Source organism: Lolium perenne, chromosome 7 (genome assembly GCF_019359855.2).
Source record: "Lolium perenne isolate Kyuss_39 chromosome 7, Kyuss_2.0, whole genome shotgun sequence".
Taxonomy (NCBI): Eukaryota; Viridiplantae; Streptophyta; class Magnoliopsida; order Poales; family Poaceae; genus Lolium; species Lolium perenne.
The window spans coordinates 263,013,195-263,032,880 of NC_067250.2; the positions used below are offsets into that span (position 1 = coordinate 263,013,195).

Sequence of the window (19,686 nt, forward strand, 5' to 3'; positions counted from 1 at the left end):
AGCATCAATGTTTTATCCCTAGTGGCAACAACACATCCACAACCTTAGAACTTTCTGTCACTGTCCCAGATTTAATGGAGGCATGAACCCACTATCGAGCATAAATACTCCCTCTTGGAGTTAAGAGTAAAAACTTGGCCAGAGCCTCTACTAATAACGGAGAGCATGCAAGATCATAAACAACACATAGGTAATAGATTGATAATCAACATAACATAGTATTCTCTATCCATCGGATCCCAACAAACGCACATGTAGCTTTACAGATAGATGATCTTGATCATGATAGGCAGCTCACAAGATCAGACAATGATAGCACAATGGGGAGAAGACGACCATCTAGCTACTGCTATGGACCCATAGTCCAGGGGTGAACTACTCACTCATCAATCCGGAGGCGACCATGGCGGTGTAGAGTCCTCCGGGAGGTGATTCCCCTCTCCGGCAGGGTGCCGGAGGCGATCTCCTGAATCCCCCGAGATGGGATTGGCGGCGGCGGCGTCTCTGGAAGGTTTTCCGTATCGTGGCTCTCGGTACTGGGGGTTTCGTGACGAAGGTTTTAAGTAGGCGGAAGGGCAACGCGGGGGGCCACACGAGGGCCCCACACGCCAGGGCCGCGCCACCCTGTTGTGTCGGCGCCTCGTGGCCCCACTTCCTTTCCCCCTCGGTCTTCTGGAAGCTTCATGCAAAAATAGGCCCCTGGGCGTTGATTTCGTCCAATTCCGAGAATATTTCCTTACTAGGATTTCTGAAACCAAAAACAGCAGAAAACAACAACTGGCTCTTCGGCATCTCGTTAATAGGTTAGTGCCGGAAAATGCATAAATATGACATATAATGTGTATAAAACATGTGAGTATCATCATAAAAGTAGCATGGAACATAAGAAATTATAGATACGTTTGAGACGTATCAGTGTTCAAGTCCTTCACACTCAAATCCCACCCAAACAACAAATGCTAGGATGAGATTGGAGAGGAAGAACAATGGGGAAAGTCAACCAAAGACTCCAAGATCTAGATCCAAAGGGTTCCCCTCACTTAGAGGAGAAATTGATTGGTGGGGATTGTAGATCTAGATCTCCTCTCTCAAATCCTCAAGAATGGGAAAGAATCATGCGAGGAATCAAGGGGGGAAGCAAGTTCTTCAAATAGCAACAATGGAGGTGAAGAAGGGGAAGAACTAACTCAGCCCAAGGTGGAAGAAGGGCTATTTATAGCCCAAGAGCAAATATAACCGTTGGGGAAAAGTTGGGCTGAGTCAACCGTCGAGGAGGCCGGTCAACCGGGCCTGGGACCGGGCCGTCCGGTCCAGGGCCCGGTCAGACCGGGCCACAGACCGGACCAGCCGGTCCAAACCGGGGCACGGACCGGACCGAGACCGGAACTAGGAATTGACGCACAGTAGTCCACCCGGATTGCATCAGTGTAGGATCCGGTTGGCGCCCGGTTGGATGATTTTAGAGACTCCTCACATAACATTTTAGATGATTTTAGAGAGGGAGTCTCCCACCGTCAAGAAACGGTGAAGACGTCCAAACTCGAAAACGCAATAGAAGATGCATGCGGATTCCGTTTTCGATGAACTTGGGCTTGTTGTAAAGCTAGCAACAAGCTCAAGAACCTCACACAGAGAAACACCAAGAAGCAATAAGGATATGCAAAGTATGCAAAGGATTGAGCTCCCTAAGACGATGTGATCTAGTTACCCAACCGAAAGCCCCTCTTAATAGTGCGGCTATCTATCCTATAATCCGGTCTCCCAACATCCACCTTGAGACCGGTAAAAGGAAAACCTAGCAAGGCCATACCTTTGCCTTGCGCATCCCGCTTGATCTCGATGATAGCTCTTCAAGCCGGAATGCCTCACTTGATCAATGTTGCTTCGTGAAGACTCACAAATGCTCCCCCATACACTATGATGGGAGAGCCCCATTGATGCACATCTTCACATGTCCATTATCACCAAATGGACGACAAGCTTCAAGCATGTGATCCACTCAAGATGCTCATCTTGAACTTGTCCAACTCAACCTTGTATCTTCTCATACTCACTTAAGATAGAGCATGGCCAATATTGAGTTCCACATAAGAACTCCATCTTCATTTTATCTTCTTGATCATATCACATATATATCTTCATACCGATGATCTTGATGCCAATACACAAGGTATACCTTTATCTTCATGGCATCCATACTTGAATCCAACACATGGAGTACAAGTAGAACCTATGGAATATTCCTTCATATAAACTCAATGATAACATTAGTCCATAGGGGTTGTCATTAATTACCAAAACCACACATAGGGGCAATGTACCCTTACACCTCTCTTTCTCCTTTTTGTATTTCCCACTTTGATTTTTTGCCCAGCCTTTAAGAAACTTTCTAATGTGCCTTAATTTATTTAACCAAAAATCAATAGGATTAAACCCAAATGTCACCGAATTCCACTCCTTTTGTATCATCTCAAAAGAAAACCTCTTGTTTCAACCAATCACTTTTGCATAAAGGAAATTTCCCAGGTGAGAATTAGTTCAAAAGAGAATTTTGAGATATTACCCAGGTGACATTTAACCCCTGAGTCAATGAGAATTGGTGTATGATCAGACTCCGCCCTTGTTAATGCACGAACAATCACTAAAGAAAATTTCGGTTCCCAAGAGATTGATTCTAGAACTCTATCTAACTTCTCATAAGTAGGTTCATCTCTACGACTCGCCCACGTATATTGTCTCCCCGAAAGAGCAATTTCTCTTAAGTTTAAATGTTCAATAATTGCATTAAACACAAAAGGCCATCTAGCTTTAAAATTATCATTATTCTTTTCTTCCCTTTTCCGAATAATATTGAAATCACCATCTACCAACATAGGTAATGTTTCAGACTCACATGTTCGCACTAATTCTTCTAAAAATTCTCCCTTGTGCAAGTCTTGTCCAGCCCCATAAACCGGCACCAAAATCCATTCAAAACCATCATTTTGGCATTTTATATGAAGTTTGACACAAAAATCCCCAGCAGTTACCTTTATCACATGTAGGGTATCTGAATTTATTCCCACTAGAATACCTCCGGACCTACCATGAGGAGGTAAACAAAACCAAGAAAAATTGTATCCCGCCGCAAGTTGATTCAGAAAAGGTATAGAGAAGTTTGATCTCCCAGTCTCCAACAAGGCTAGAAAATCTAACTTATGTTCCCTAATAGCCTCTCTAACAAATAAATGCTTTGCAGTATCTCCAAAACCACCTGGATTCCAATTCATGCCTTTTAGATTCTGCATTATGAGAATTATTTTTTAATTCTTATCCTAGTACTTCCGCGAATATTATTAAAGTCATATGTTTTCCTTTGTCTAGTTTTTTCCCCTTTATAGCCGGTTTTAGATGTTCCAACTGGTCATCTAATTCCAGCGGAAAACTCGCATCCTCAATTAAGTCCTCACAAAGAGTAGATACTTTCGACATAACAAGAGTCGATGGCCCCTCATTCTTATTCAAATTCTCATCCACATTTTTTGCAAAATTGTTAAGATGCGTTCTTCCTCTAAATTCTTAATACCTTTAATAGATCTTAGCTCTTCCATTTCATTTTTCCCCAGTGATACTCCTAAAGACTCCGGTCTATGCAAAAACTCAGAGTCTGAAATATTAACAATGGAAAGCTTCGCAATTGACAGTTTACCTGCAATATGAGGATCATCCCGCATTTGTGCCCTCTTCATAGCTCTGTCAATCTGTGGCATATCCCCATCCATCTGATTTCCCAGCCTAGAACTGGACCTCACTCAAGATGAGGGCTTTGGAATACCCCCAAAAGCAATAACCTCCTCAACAGTATGATTGACTGGCACATTGTGAGGTGAACATTCAATAAGACTAAAAGTAGATGAAGAATTTAATTCATTTGTGATTGGAGTAGAGAAGTTACCAATAGCTCGAGGCGAGGCAATCCCCACACTATGCTGATCATCACCATTGAGTTTCCCTTCTCCTCTATGCACCATGAACTCTTCTCTCTCAAATTCTTTTGCCAACCCCAAAGCACCTATTGTATTATGATTTCCAAATTCCATGTCTAGCCATCAAAAACACATTTCCATCCATCTCTGAATTAACACAATTAATCGAAACTGGGGAATGTTGATCCGTACCATGAGCTACATGCGCAAATGGCGCAGAAAATCCTTGAACGGCAGCAGTTTGATCCCCTAATGATTGGCCACAAGTTGGCCAATGATTAGCGCTGACCACCTGGTCCCGCGGCTTGATCTTCTGCGGCCAGGACACCGCAGTTGCACTCAACGTAGCCTTCACCGGCGTAGAAGATTCCATGCTCACAGTCTGCCCAGCAGCAGCCTGCAGTGGCTACAGAGGTGCTGACAGCTCCTGCTGGACGATCTTCTGCGCCGAGGGCCTCCTCCCACCAGCGTCCACAGCGGCCGCATTGACCACAGCGGATCCCTCCGCGTCCGCTTCATGAACAGCGCGCGCACACGTGGCCGACGCCAGTACGCCCGTCTGCTGTCCAACGGCTGGCAGCTCGGTGGCCGAGGCCGACAGTCCTTGCTGCTCCCCTGGACTACTTGCTGATACGCTGCCAGAGAGCGACGCCGATCCCGAAAACACCTGGGGCAATCCCCAAACAGATAACCCTGGCACACAATCAGTATGAGAATCAGTACCAGAATTGTCCTTTAGCCGAAAATGCACAGGTAATAAAACACTTGAAAAATGCATATTTTGACTCAAATTTTTAGCAGAAGAGGGATCACCTGATGGGCTAATAGGTACTTTAATAGTCCCAATATTAATCTCAGATTGAGCCAACTGCATCCCTTGGACTCCATCACTAATCAAAGTACCATCTTGTACACCATTGTTTGCATCATTTGTCTCATTTTGTCCTTTTGGGTCTATATCCATTTCATTGCCCCCTTCTTTGTTATGTTCTTCATTAGCAGCATCATCATTTCCATCCCCACCATTGTTGACCTCAACCATATCAACCTCTTGGTTCCCATTATCTTCCTCTACGTCAAAAAATAGCTTTAAAAAGCCCCTTCTAATAAACATATCACTATCCATAGGAATAAGACGGCTGTCCAAACACCCAATTTTTGTCTTAAGCACCTTATTTTTCCTGGTATATGCCATGTCCACATCTAGAGTCTTACCAAAAAGAGTGCCCACACTCCATAAGGACAAATAATCAGTTATAATATCACTAGGCAAACCAGTGACACGAACCCAAACTTCTGGCAACGAATACATTGGCTCCTCCAATGAAGACCAAATGTCAAAAACTAAGCATGATTCCCTATCATTGCAAATATAAGTACCAAGGTTTTTAAGACGTTGCTTCTTGCTTACTTGGTAGCTTGACTCTATACACATTCTCCTTGAAATGAAAAACCTCCCAATTAAACTTGTGAACAATCTTCTTGAGTTGGTCAATAAGCTCAGGGATAGTCATAGCGTCTCCATCAACAGTAATTTTAGCTACTCTTGGGTTCTCCACCTTAGCTTTGAAGGCACCACAAGCAAGCTCAAAAAACATCAAACCCTCATTTGCATAACCATGGAGAATTGTTGTGGGCTTAGGAGATTGATGAAGGTGAAAAGCATGGGTTGCGTGATGGACAGACTCACATAGATCACAATAAGGAGTAGGACAGTCATCAATATGATGTCCAGGTTGCTTACACCAAAAACATCCTGACTTTTCCTCCTTCTTCTTCTTCTGGAGGCCTTGTCTTTCAGCATCTCTCGCTTTGGCTGCTGTTCCCAGATTATCATGTATCTCATGTGTTGCTTGCGGAGCTGCTTTGGACACCACAACTGATGTCATTTCATGCAGCCCCGATCCCCCTGCCAATGGTACTGATGGAGGTGCACCTTGAGTTGGTTCGTTGGCCTTAGTTGTTGCCGTGACCGCCGCGACCACTGCCTGCACTGTCTGCTGTAACAAGTCGGCATCAATACCATCCCTTGATTGCATGCTAGCGCTATTGTCGCGAGGACGGTACTGGTAACCACGATCCCCCTGCCATCTTTGCTGATGCCCAACATAACCGCCATTGTTCCCAGAAGTAAAACATTGTTTCTCTGATAATTTCCCGCCCAAGGTTTGCGCTGATTCTCATTGTTCGTGCCCCCCATGCTGCTACTCTCTCCTTGCACTAATTTTGCCCCGCTTCCCATACCAGAATGATCAGATGTACCTTGATATGTATGATGGCCACCACGGTCAGTCCCAAGCCGGCCGCGCGGAGACGCGTTGCCTCGCCCTTGGAAGCCATGATGACCCTCGAACCCTCCTCTTCCTTGGTAGGCGCGACCCTGGTATCCGGTCCGACCCAGGAAACCTCCACGACCGGCGTTGAAAGTACCCCGCCCTGGATTGAAACCCCCACGACCACCGTCTCCATTCATCCTCGACGGAAGATCGTGCCGCCGCCACACAGGTTCACCCGGCTGTTTTTGCGCCAGGAAAACCCTAGCAGTATCCTGAACGCGTGCCCCGCGATTGAGTCCCCAACCCTGGCTTGTCGTGGCGCAAGATCTCCGTCCGATCGAACCCGCTGCGAGAACCGATTCCTCGCTACAGATGGGTTCCAAACAACCGGATGTTTGGTTGGGCTAGCCCGCAATCGAGCCAGGCCCATACCTGACAAATCCGCGATTTTTGAATTATGTGCATTGTTTGAATTGTGGATCTTCCCCGTGATCACCGGCGGCCGATGCCTCCGACGAACCACCGTCCAACCCCCGTCGTCATCATCCTTGAAAACCGAGGGCTCCATTACCGGCCGTGTCGAGCACTTGTGTTTAGCCATGCCCAACGGCATCAGAGAAGATAAGGACATACCTTCCATGGACGCGAATAGCATCGAAGCCTTAGTCGCCATCCGCTGCGCGTTACGCTTCTGAATCCGTCTGATAGCCCGCCGCGCGAGATCTTGCGACTCGCCTACCATGTCGATGCCGCTCACCGGCGAGGGTGTACGGCATAGATATGCGATCGACCTGTCGGCATCTGCGCCTCCTGGCGATGGCTCCACACCTCCGTCTTCCTCCTCGTCATCGGATGCTTGAAGTAACCAGAAACGGCTTCCCCGGAGCCATTCCGATGATCCCTCTCTCGCCAGCGACGGAGAGGCGAAAACGCCACTCAGATCGCCTCTGCAATCTCCGCTCCCCTCAACGGTCATTTTTTCTAAAAATGGGGAGACCAAGTACCTCAGCAGCCTTGAATGACAGTGTTTTTGAAGACAACAATGCTCAATCTTATTTGCAGGTGTAACACATCTCAGTGCACAGGCTGTTGAAGAGAGGAATGATCAATCTTATATGCAGGAGACCAGCGGGAGTAACACATCTCAGCGCACTGGTTGGTAGGTAATGGACTCTAATTTTCCATAAAGGTCTGGGGTATTAAAGCTTCTATCTTCTAGAAAATAGTCACGTTTAACTACGCTTCGAGGCACAGACGCACACTACACTTCACGTTGTTGTTGCCTACTAAATTATGAATATCAACCATCGCCATGTCATATAAGCATGACGGGTGTTGGCTGATCCTAGAGCAGAACTCCTCCTTTTCTTTTCTGAAACGCCATCAACGAAAGATGTGGATGGATCGACACATGGTATATCTAACCCGTCCTCTAGACACCGATGCGGTTTCACTGGGAATTGGAGGGATCGGGAGCTACCCTGAGAGTTAACCAGCAAGAGTATGTAGAGTCAGCTCACTCAAGTGAGGCAGTAAATAAAGTTCAGCTTCTTCTTCGGCTCCTTTCGCAACAATATTCCCCATGTCTACTACGAAAGGGCCCGTTGTCAGTTGAAATCACATGTTTGTTCCAACCATTAGTTAGACAATTTGAGATGGATCAATGTTTGCTCGCATTGGATATTTGGGTGACTCTACTTAACTCTATTTTGTTCTGCTCTGGCACATAATAATTAAGTACAACAATATATGCATGAGAAATCAACTAATAGCTTATTTATATCTCTTGTTTTACTGCTGTGATTTTTTCATTTAGAACAGTGACCACTTTGGACTATAGTCTAATCAGAGTTGGACCTTTGGTTCTATATATACATCCTCGTGTCAGTGCATCCATACAAATTAGCTCATAGTCTGAATATTTGATTCGGGCAACTTTTACTACTGCAGCGATAGAAGTAGTATGAACTGATGGAACCATGGACATGTATGGCTATTTTAGACATTTCGCGCTTATGTTTTCTTTTGCACCGTGGTGGAGATGAGGCCCAAGAGCCCGTTAGGCTGTAAATTGAACATTAGGCCGGAAAAAATAGTCGACATGCCTTGTTCGGCTGCTCTCTAGGCATCTTCAATGGCCCAACGCAAAGTGACCAAAAGTGAAATAGGTAAACCTTCAGCTTAGCACCTAGAGGAATAGTGACCGGCTTGTCCGCGCCGATGCATTTGCGGCCCAAATTTAAGGATGCAACACATCGTCGTGGACACGCAGCGGACGGAGCGCGTGTCCACTCCCTACCGCCTTGTGGCCATTTAGCGGACTGCCTCGCTTCCTATTATGTGTCGCTTCGATGATTGCCTGGCGTTCAATTCTGCACCGTGTTGCCGCATACGCTGCTTCAACGGTCACGATAGGTCTGGCTGGTCAGCAGTTCATCTTCTGTGCCCCTATTAATAGTGTCTGTTAAGTCCTTTATAGCCAAGCAACTGCATTTAACCGTCCTCAAACACATCCATCGCCATTGTCGTTGGCTCCATCTTTTTGCTACCACCGCAGACTGCAAGTAGTAGAAAATCTTATGTCCCGCCATCGGCACATACTGGAATTGGGTAAGCTGGCACGAGGCCACCAATGCCGCCAAGTATGGAATCCTCGTCAAATGCCGACAAGTAAGTGCCTGCTAAGTCCTTTTATATCCAAGCAACTGTACTTCGCCGTCCTCAAACACATCCATTGCCATTGTCATTGGCTCCATCTTATTGCTACCACCGCAGAGCGCTGGTAGTAGAAAATCTTATGTCCCACCATCATCACATACCGGAATTGGGTAAGCTGGAACGAGGCCACCGATGCCGCCAAGGATGGCATCCTCCTGTCGCCAAACGCGACGGTGCCAAGGGGCTTTGGCATCGGCTTGGGTGGGTTCCCCGTGCTTCCTCTGCCCAAACGCAAGGAATTCGGCTACAAGGTGTTCTGGAAGCAGCAGTAGGAGGCGTTGTGGTTTGAGCTGTAGTATGACGCCGGTAGCGCATACTGCCATGCTCAGTTAATTTCTAGATAACGAGAGGTCGCGTTGAACAACTTCGAAGGGGAGCACCCACCGGCGGAGAAGAACAAGGTCTAGCAGATCGCATTCTGGTCTAGGCCTAGCCGCACGGTGAAGATGGTTATCAACAATGCCTGCGAAGTAGCATTCATACGGGAGGCCTTGGCTGCCAGCATCGTCAACCTCGCCTCAGACGATGAGTGCATGAGTGCCCAGCGATGAAGCCTCCGCCTTCAAATCCTGCAAGTTTTATAATGTTCCATGAATAAAATGTAACCGTCTTCGCGATGAACTACTTGTACCGTCTTTTTCCTCCAGCTTGTTACAAAACCACCATTCATTTTACTCAGGAATGTGTCGGACCGCTCGAGCTACCCCCGATCCAAACGGACAAACTTGGCCGATGCGTCAGGCCTCTGGAGATGCCCTAATGGAAACATAGTCATCGTCAGATTGTATACAGATTGTATATACGTGGCTTCTTTCCTCCAAGGAGTGGCAGGGCTGCGTGTTAGCTTTACTTTTCTGGAAAAACCTTGGAAAACCCTTCAATTTTTATATGTTTATGCATTGGTCCATGCCATCAAGATTACCTGACCCCACATGATTTTGCGGCTGACTCCGCCACTGCCTCGAAGGCTCCAATGTCGTTGCCCCTCTACCTGGCAACACCACGCCTTGCTTTTCGTATGATTTTATCATCATGAGAGCATAAGAGCCAGAATGACCAATTGAATTTTTTTAAATAAAATCCACTTGTAACAATGACTCGCAGATGTAGAGAATTTATGATTAGCCTAATGGATATGGATCATTAACATGAAAATCTTAATATAGAACGAGAGATGGAGATAACAAAATACACATCATAGCTTCTATATATAATGTCTAGCCCCGCAAATGCTCAGGTCACCCTGCTAATTTGCCAACTTATTATACAAACGCTCCTTAAAGAGGACATCGAAACTGTCAAGCTGGAGAACCTACAGATGTTTTAACCATAGTTATAGTTACTAGTTGAATGTCCGTGCGTTGCCACGTTCAATTAAATTTACATATCTAATAAAGTAATGTTACTATAGGAATTCAAATCTTCAAATTCAATAGATTATGAATGCATAAATATATTCAGGCGATTCCAACTAAGTATTTTTCGTGGATATAATTTTGATTGGGCGCTCTCTAGTGATCGCTCTCATTAGAAACAAGTTTATCACAAAGTTTCGGATGTTTAGTGACCACAAATTTTGGTTACACAAAAACCATGATTCTGCAAAAAACATACAGTAGTGGCAAATGCAATGTTTATGGAAAGGCTAGATAGTGTACAACTCCTTATCTGTGTATTCAATACAAAATCATCAATTTGTACTTACCATGTATTAGACAGCGCTTTATTTATTGAAGAAACAAAAATCAGTGACAGTGAATGTGATTGTCACTGAAGATCTCTATGTGGTGACCCGGCATACCACTGCATGGTGTAGTATGCAAGTCTGATATAACACCAATGAAACACCGTTCCACTAGTATTATATCGCTCAGAGTGGTACAACAGAAACATATGCGGATCCAAGGTATGTCTATAGAATTACAACATCGACTCTGTTACATAAGATCATCACAGCCTCCTACTTTACAATGAGCTAAAACTGCAAATAAACTCCAGAAGAACGACTCGTAGTCTAATCTTATCACGAACTCTATTTGTAGAGTATTTAACTAGCTACAGAGGCTAAGAATAGATTCTAGCTAAATAGGAGCTAGGTTTAGAAAGCTAGTTCCCTTCTATGGCTAAACTAGGTTTTCTCCTTGATGGATGTGGTATCTGACTCCTCTGACAGGGTCCTGTATCTTGAAGTAGTTGTTGACTCCTCGGTCTTCGAGTTGCACTGTAGATCCTCATTCGATGCCTCCATATCTAAGCAGGGGATTTAAGAGTGGGATGAGTATGAGCGTACTCAACAAGTTCATTATAGGAAAGAGGTGTTTAATGCACTAGCTACAGCATTAGACCAGAAAGTCTAATATGCAAGTTTTCATAACCATTTCTTCAAAAGGTTGCTTTTATTCAGAAGAACTATGTCCGTCAGCCTTCACCAGTTTACTAGAACTTCATGGAGCTCCTTTCCGGCCGCGTTCGCAGTTCCATATCCCGGAACAGGGAGTGACAGGTCACGGTTCTTTACACTCTGCAGAGGTGTGTTGCTTTACCCATAAGAGATCTTAACCTTGGTGCCAACCGGGCAATTTCCCCGTCCACACTTCCTATGGTGTGAGGCCCGGTATAAGGTCTAGCCAATCATGTTCCTCCGCTACCTCGAACACCCACCCGTTGTTGCATGCCCCGACCCTGGGTCCACGCCGGTCCCATTATTCCTGTAGATTTCAAGGTGGACCCCGACCACGACGTCAGTGCTGGGCTCTACCATACACTCCTACGCCGGTAGCTGCAACCCATCATAGACCACAATACCGTGGGGACTTAGGACTCCCCAGCCTCACCGCTTGCTCCTTCGGGCGACAAGTGTACTACGGACTATGCCGTGGGGACTTAGGACTCCCCAGCCTCACCGCTTGCCCCCTTGGATTACAAGTGTACTACGGTAAAGCGCATCCGTTGATGAACGAGAGGTGGAAACACTTTTGACTATTCCGTCCCACTCCGGATCTTATGGTTAACACGGGTATTACGGCACAAGAATCACTGGCGACATTTGTTGTTTAATCCTAGATGGATATAAACCCGTGCAATGGAACCTCCACCATATCAACACAATCCATGGTTCCATTGCCCACCACATAGTCATATTCATAGTTATGAAAGTAGTGGTTTTGATTTTTATGCGATAGTGATAACCATAATACTTTGCAAGTAATTTGATAGAAATACTCAAATGACATGAGCAAGTGATGAACTTGCCTTTCTTGGCTGCAAGATTATGCAGACAAGGTCTTCGATACGCAATAACTCCAAATTCTGAAATAGCATCATCGTCCGGTAAGGACGATGTTTAAAAGATTGGCAAGGATGCAATAATGCATAAGTATGAGATGCAATCGCTCTAAGCGTGACCTAACCCCGATGATTTAGGATTAGTGAATGGTAATGATTGGTTTAGGGTGTGTTGCACTTTTAGAGTGATTCATAAATAAGGTTCTTATTCAGGTAGGATTACTTGGTATCATGGACAGGTAGATAATAAAGCATAGTAATCAATTGAGCACACAAAGAATGATATTTGGCATAATGTTAACAGGTAAGAACAGTTGTCAGTTTTAGTACTATATGGCATGGTTAATGATTGATTATCATATACTTTAAAAGAATAACTTTTGAAGAACATGTACTTTGATAAAGAACAAGTAGGATAATTTGATTTGGTGGGGTTCTATGGTTGACTAGGGTTTCATCTAGTTTCTGAAGTTAGTATTAGATGGATCACAACCTGGTTGGATTCATCAGCTACTAGGCTTGTATTGTTGAATTAAGCCTAAACATCTAGTTACCAATAGTTGTTATCAAGGTGGTATACCTTGTTGGTGATAGTTGGCTAGGGTTTATAGGTCCTTATAAGCAGGGTTGATGATGATTCTTTCTTTACTTCAAAAGAATAACTTTTGAAGAACATACTTCTTAATTAATAAGAAGTATTACAATTAAGGTTGAGGTTGTCTAGGTTTTGTTATTGGATTCACTAAGTAAGGAATGGTGGTTCCCTAGATAGGATGTTTAATAATTATCTCACACTAATAGGGTTTAGTGTGTGTGGGATATGATGTCAATATTAGCATGGTTGCTAATGGAGTTCATCACAATGATGTGATGCCAAATATGGATAATTAAGGTTGTTGCCTCTAAGGATAGGAATTATGGTTGGTTCTATTTGATCATCTAGGTTTGATTAAAATAAATACATGGGATACTAATTTAGTAATGATGGTTGCTACATTTTATGTGATCAAGGTAAACATTTAGAAGCTACTATGGTTCTATGAATGAAATCAAAATATCATGATCACATGTTCTAACCTAGGGTTTAGGTTAGAAAGCAATTTAGGGTTCACATGTAATAATGGAGCTAGGTGTCCCAATTGAATTAGGGTTTTAGGTTTCACATGAAATGATAGGGTTGTAATATCATTCCATATTGAATTAGGGTTTGCTATTTACCCTATGGTTCTATGATTAATAACTTCATGGTAAAGTTGAAGTTATTAGAACTTTGAAATTAAAATAATATTTAATTTGGTATTTTATTATTTTTAAATAATTAAGATAATAATTAATTAGGGTTTAAATCCTTCTGATAATAATTTAATAAGTTAATAGTAAAGGAAAATTAATTTTAATGTTTTCCTTATTTACTTTCTGGTTTTTATTTACTTTATACCTTTTTCCTAATTATTGAATTTCAGTGCAATTAGGAATAAAAGAAAAGGTTTAATTAATAAGTATTAAACAATTAAATTTTTATTAAAAATAAAAATTTCATTTTATATTTTTATTGGATAGAGTTTATTTTTAGGATCATATTGATATCACATTTGGTATTTTTCAGAATTGAAATGAATTTGTTTTATTACTATAAAGTTGCAGCAATTTGTGAAATTTGAATTTAAACAAAGAAAAATAGCTAAAGCTACACGGACAGGACACCCACACAGTCCATGACTGGTGGGCCGTGTCCACGTTGGTGGCCACGTGGTGCCGACGTGGCAACCAAGTGCCTCACCGGCGGCCAGGGGTGGACGTCGCCGGCGATTCCAGGTTCCCGCGGGCTCGGGCGTGTGCTCAATCGAGAGAGGATGACTAGACGAACCTAATAGTGGTGGCGCTGCTCCCTAACGGTCACCGGAGCGTGCTCGCCGGTGAGGTACTGCGGCGGCGGACACGGTCACATGGCGAGAGACAAGCTACGGGCGATGAATTGACGCAATAGGGAGTCCAGGAGGTGCGTGAGCTCACCGTGGTTGTGTTGAGCTAGACGGCGTGACCGGAGGTGGTCCAAATCGACGGCAATCGTCGGTTTGCTGGCGGTGGCCGGCGAAAGGGAACGAGCTCCCACCGGCGACTGGGGGCTTCTTGATTCGATTCCTTGTGCAGGAGTAACGAGTCGACGACGGTGGTCACAGTGGTGGTCACGGCTTGACCTGGGGAGGTCTCCATCGCCAGCGGTTGGAGTTGGCCGGAGGTTAGGGTTTCGGCAAGGGAAAGAAATTAAGCAGGGAAGAAGAAGAACTCGAGGCTGGTTCCGTTCGGGGGCTTTTATACGGCGCTGTGGAGGTCACCACGCCACACAGCCGAGGAAAGAGAGGCCGCCAGCGACATGGCGAAGGGAAGCACAGCTTCGCGCTGGCCTCCCCGCGAGAAGAAGATGAGGACGAGTTCCTCCTTTTTATTTTTCTGCCGAAGGGGTATGGTGGGCTGGTTGGGCCGTGCTGGGCTGAGAAGGTGGGGCTTCTGGTGGGCTGTGGTGGCCTGGCAGGTAAGCCTCTTTTCTCTCTTATTTTCTGTTTATTTATTTTCTGTTTTCTATTTCGTTGATTTAAATACTGTTTTGAATTCAACCATATTTTGTAAATTTGATTGATTGAATTCCAGTAATATTCATTCCAGGCACTTAAAGATTATTGTTGTGTATTAATGAATTTAATAAGTACTAAAGCATTGGTTCCTTATTTACTATGGTTATTTGGATTTACATATTCCTATGGACATGAATTTGAATATCATTTTGAAAGTATTCAAATTATTTTCTAATGATATTTTTCTCACTTGGTGATATGTAGGTTTTATTTGGTATTACTTTGCAAGAAACAATTTCATGGTAATATTTATTACTGAATTGCAAATAATAAGGTGGCTTTAATGGCATGATTTCATGTACTAAAATGTGTCTAAGGATTTGACCTCTTATTTGGGAATGTTGTCACTTGCACATAATTTTAAGTGAGCACTACTTTATTAAGGTCTTGTAAGATTTACTATAATCCTATTTCAAGGTTAACACTAGAGTTATACTTAAGCTCCAAATGTAAGCATGAGATTTAACTAAGAAGCAATTCTAGGTTTATTGTTATATTTTCCTAATGGCACATGGTTTGTATCTCAATTATGGCTTAGGTTTATAATTGTGATCACCTAAGTGGTACACAACTAGTGTTGAGATATAATTTTCGTTTGTAGAGTTGAGGCAATATCATATTGCATCTGCTAGGGTTTAATCTCCCCTAACTATGATAAAGTGGTTACTTGCTTATTATTTCATGTGCTTCTCTAATTACTAAGGATTTGAGAATTGGTTTTATCTTCTACCAATTAACTTTAATTTCTATCCTCAATTTATCATTAAAGTGACTAAAGTGGTTATGGTTCTTTTTATGGTTAACTTTGATCATATGGATGTATGGTTTCTCACCATATGAAGTATAGGGTTTAACTCTAAGGTTTTCTTATGTTTCTTAGGTGAAGGACAAGTGGATTGCAGAGGTGGTAGAACTCCACTTATGATCACCATGTGGTCCACCAGTTAAGGTTGGGATATAAGCCTAGGTTTGCTTATTAGTTACCTCCCTATAATTTCATGTGGTGAATGATATCTACTTATCTTATTAAGGTTTAACTTGTCCTTACATATCTCCAAGGTATGATCATATATTATATATGATCATCTTGTTCTTAATATCTTAACCTCAAGTTCTTTAGGGTTTATGATCATTACACAATTTATAATGATCAAGGTTGGACTTCCTAAGGTATCTCTGATGAATTTGGTTTCTCACTTCCAAGATTAAGTGTTGTCTTGATCAACTAGGTATAGTACTTCTCTTATAATTCCTTAGGTGGACATGGTCATGGTTATCTCATTAGATTTATATCCCAGGAGAATGCCTGAGATAATTACTTGTGATTCTTCTCAAGGAATGATGATATAATCATCCTGATGATTGGTTAATTATCTCCCTAAGGTTCAAGTGTTGCCTCAACTACTTAGGTGTAACTCCTAATATTTATTTAAGTAGCTAAGTTAAAGATTCAATTGTCTAACTTTGTTGGATTAGTTTGCTCCTTACTTTTATCAGTTCATGAATATCATCTTATTCCATGGGATATTAGGTTATCTCACCACTCCAAGGAAAATGGTTTACAACCTAATACTTTAGTTCAATGATTGTCCTTGAGTCTTAAATAGGTAAAGCTAAGAGTGGTATGAATGGTCTCACTCATTTGGGAATGACTTGAATAATATTCTAGGGTTCCTCTTGAAGTTAATGTTTTGAATACTTGGATGTATATCCAAGGTTTAACTCAAGGTTTGTTAATGCTTCTCTAATAATTATAATTGAACTCTCAGCTCTCTAGGTTTGATGCTTAATATGTAGTAGAGAGGAATATATATTTCTAGAGTTTATCTCCATGTCCTGTTTCCAAGAATGGAGTAAAATGAATACCATGAGATTCATGGTAGGATCAAGGATTAGTTTAAGACATGGAAAAGATAAGTGAAGAATGGTTTCTCCATTTATTGTTACTTGATTTCCAAATAAATGGATGTTCATATGTTATGGCAAGAATTGCCATATTATAAGATCAAGCAATTGATCATTGAGTAAAGTGTTGTTGTGTTGATTATTAGTTCCATTTGATCTAACCCCTTAGATCAAATCATCTCTACTCAAAACAAGGTTTTATAAAAGTCACATTGAGGTTCATAGCGCTTGACTTGATGAGCTACTTCAATTCCACCAAGGTCAAGTGAAACTTCAGTTACTGTGACTGTTTTACTTTAAAGCGCGAAAATTCCCCAGATTTTCTATGCATGAATGCAATGCACACATCTGTTTCCTCTATTTTTGTAACCCCAATACCTGGGATATTACACTCTAGCAAGAGGATATCAAATTAGCAGAACCCATTGTAGTGCAGTCGAATCTCATCGTCTTGAAACATCTTCAATAAAGAATTATTGTTCCATATATCTGTTTTGAGAAGCCAAGTAGCTTTCTCTAATTTTATAAAGAAGTCAATAACATATTGCATACTTCAATCTCGGGCGTAATTTGCAGAAACATGTAGCTCATAATTAGCTTTCAGTTTGCACAGATAAATACAAAAAAATAACAGAAAATAAATATGCTGCATGCCATTAACATCTTTGCTACTGTTATTTATCAACCTTAGGAGACTACTACCACAACAAAGAAATCAAATAGAGATAGAGATAGGACAATAGATAGCAAGCATTGAGCATATGGAAGGATAGGGGAGAGCCGCCGTCGGCCATCGACCTCAGGCCCGCCCATCTTTCGGCCATCGCATGCCCTTAGCAGCCACCGCCAACACGAGAGGAGATTCCTCGTATCTGATATATGAAATGCACAAGTGCAGGATAATTTAGAGAAAAAGATGTTTAGTAACACTCATAAATTGTTTAGCTCAGTGGGGCAAATATAGATGCAACTTGCAGCCAGCTTTAACAAATGAATCTGAACTTATGTTTGTACGAAGGGCAAAGTCAAAATAAAAAAGTAGAGACAAGGAACCATGAGGCACCTGAGTCGTTTTCCATCTAAATCTCGTTGCTCCATCACAAAATATCCCTGCTGGTGCCTCTTGTATATTAAGCATGACAAAAGGAACATACATTAGTGCATTTACTTTATTGGTCACATCAGCAGTAGACTGTAGACATATTCAGTGTAAGATGATGCACAAAGTTAAGTCAAATCTAAATTGCCACGGAAGCTATGCGAAGGGACTCGTATCATTTAACATTCACTTATACTGTGGTACATTTCACCCCACCATATCTAAAACAGAGTATGATTTTAAGTTAAATAGAGCCATGAATATAAGCATCCATGTTAAGCAGACTTGAGGCACAAAAAATTTCGCTTTTGTTTATCTAGAAATTAATTGCCAGTATATAAACTGAGGGCACTCGGTTCACCTATAACTCCATGAAGTAACATAGATGCCATAATGTCTCATGTGACCATAAGTGACAGTGCACAATTCAGTACATCACTACCAACATGGAGCAATATCAAGAATAGTGAAGTGACATCAGTGGAATTCAGTACTAATAGTCAGACAGTTTGTGAGGATGCTACCCATTTTAAATTATTTTTTAATGATATTTATTTAGAAGTAATTTTCTGCAAGAAGCAAATTCAATTAGCAGTAAGAAAATTATTCCAGGAGCTCACCAATTGAAAAAGAATCGGAGTTTTGCTATTCGGCTTCGGACCTTCTAGCCTCATCATTAAAAGTTCAGCTTCCCTGTTCAAAGGCTAAAAAAGATGCATATGAGCCTTACAAAAGTACATAACTAAATATGGCACCATACAAGAACAGAGCACCACATCTTAAGTCCTACTGCTATCTAATGAGGGGACTAACAACACACTACAGTTAATTGATCTCCATATGTCACTTTTTAGATCCCTAAACTGGTGGATAGTCTAGGTATGCATAGAATGAGAAAACTGGAACAGATAACCGCATGTCCGCACCTTTGCCTAGGTAGCGGTGGCTTGCTCAAAATGTAGGTATTTCAATAACAGATGTTTTATGGCACTGGAACTTAGTTTATAGCAGAAAATAATAGGGATGCCTGCTGATAGAAAACTTTGAATTAACCACTTCACTTCCAATAACACAAAACTGAGGAAGCATACACAACTAAATTGAAATAATTGACGTTGTCATGCTAGTACAGAGATCGAATTGTCCACAAGTACTGCATCATGGAAAAAGTAACGGAAGTGTTCCCATAAGCTTGGAAATAATCACCCGTATGAGTAACTTGGAAGGGCTACCGTCCCATGCACGGGACTATGTCCTGAATGTAGTCTATACATTCATTCTTTTTAGCTTCTGCATTTGTGTCATCAAACTGTTGTTCAGGTAAACAGCAGTCCATTTTGTCATAAATGAGAATGTAAATTAACTAAAGCAGCACAAACTATATGTAAGAATGTTTAGGCCAAGCAAGAATAACCATAATGGTGATAGCAAAAAAGTGCAGGGTTTAAATTAATCAATATGCTTTACTGGTATGGAAATACATGAACATATAATATGTACACTCATTATGCATAAAGTATGAACATGTTCAGCTTAAGCCTGGAAGTGTAGCTGCCTTACATCCTACAAAGAAGGAGCAATTAATTTACAAAGCCTACAGAATTGCTGGAGCAATTGATTAGATTAAACATATGTATAGCACCAAAAGGGCGATATGACAAAGGGTTGACGCTAACTCCAAAATGCTGAAAACTCGAACCAAGTTATGATATCCCTCCACCAAAATCCTCTGCCAGAACAGAAACAAATAACATTAGCCCAACCATGGGGTTAATAGAAAAGCAGTACGTACATATAGAATCACA

The 19,686-nt window shown here is 42.2% G+C and overlaps 1 long non-coding RNA gene across 1 annotated transcript; it reads right to left on the minus strand.

Moving 5' to 3' along the window:
* Positions 1-17,315: 17,315 nt before the first annotated feature.
* Positions 17,316-19,675, minus strand: LOC127312976 (uncharacterized). Its single transcript, XR_007858713.2, has 3 exons — positions 19,088-19,675; positions 18,502-18,585; positions 17,316-17,904 (listed from the first exon to the last, which is right to left on the minus strand). It is a non-coding gene; the product is annotated as an uncharacterized lncRNA (long non-coding RNA).
* Positions 19,676-19,686: the final 11 nt, after the last annotated feature.